Raw genomic sequence first — 758 nt, forward strand, 5'->3', positions numbered from 1 at the left:
TCAGTGGACCCGCCTAAACATCTGTGCATATCTTCCCCTCCAGGCACGCCGCTCCTTCACCGATACCACGCTGATTTCCATCACGCTTCCCTCTCAGATTCCACGAGGAAAGCAACGTATAAACACAAGGAAACGCCGCCCGATAGCGCCGCAGCCTTGAAAGAGGGCGTGCTGACCTTGGGGGTGCAAGGGTACCAGGGCAGCCTACCCTAACCTGCTCTTCCTTCCCTATTGCGCGGCTCCTGTGGTATCTTATCGATACTTTCGCCCGTGCTTAGTCTTTCTTACTCTCCATCTTGGTGCTTTGTTCCGTCAGATCAATAGAAAGAAAGAAAGAAATGGATGCTTAGATCTTTGTATTTTGTTCCTAAAGATAAACAGAAAGCAAGACGGATGGAAGAAAATGTATGCTTAGATCGACATTTGCCATGATGTTGGAAAACGGAGGTTTGATTAATTACTGTCTTTAGATACACACCGATATATGTAGTTAGACTTATCCTTCCTCCTCGTAATAATATCATAATTTACCTCTCATATCTTTCCGTAACCGCCCTGTCCTAAACATCATTAAGAAATCCTTAATTACGTTCGTTTTGCTCGTGAATTGTTTGTCTTTCTGATTGACTTCCTCACTGGCTAGCACTTCCGGGGGGGGGGGGTGTCAGCAGTCGGCAAACTCCACGGAGATTACTATTCACTTTCTGTTGCAGCTGCTGTTGCTATGGACCTTGGGGTAACCCGTGTCGCGACTTCAA

This window comes from Penaeus monodon, chromosome 20 (assembly GCF_015228065.2).
Source record: "Penaeus monodon isolate SGIC_2016 chromosome 20, NSTDA_Pmon_1, whole genome shotgun sequence".
NCBI classification, from domain to species: domain Eukaryota; kingdom Metazoa; phylum Arthropoda; class Malacostraca; order Decapoda; family Penaeidae; genus Penaeus; species Penaeus monodon.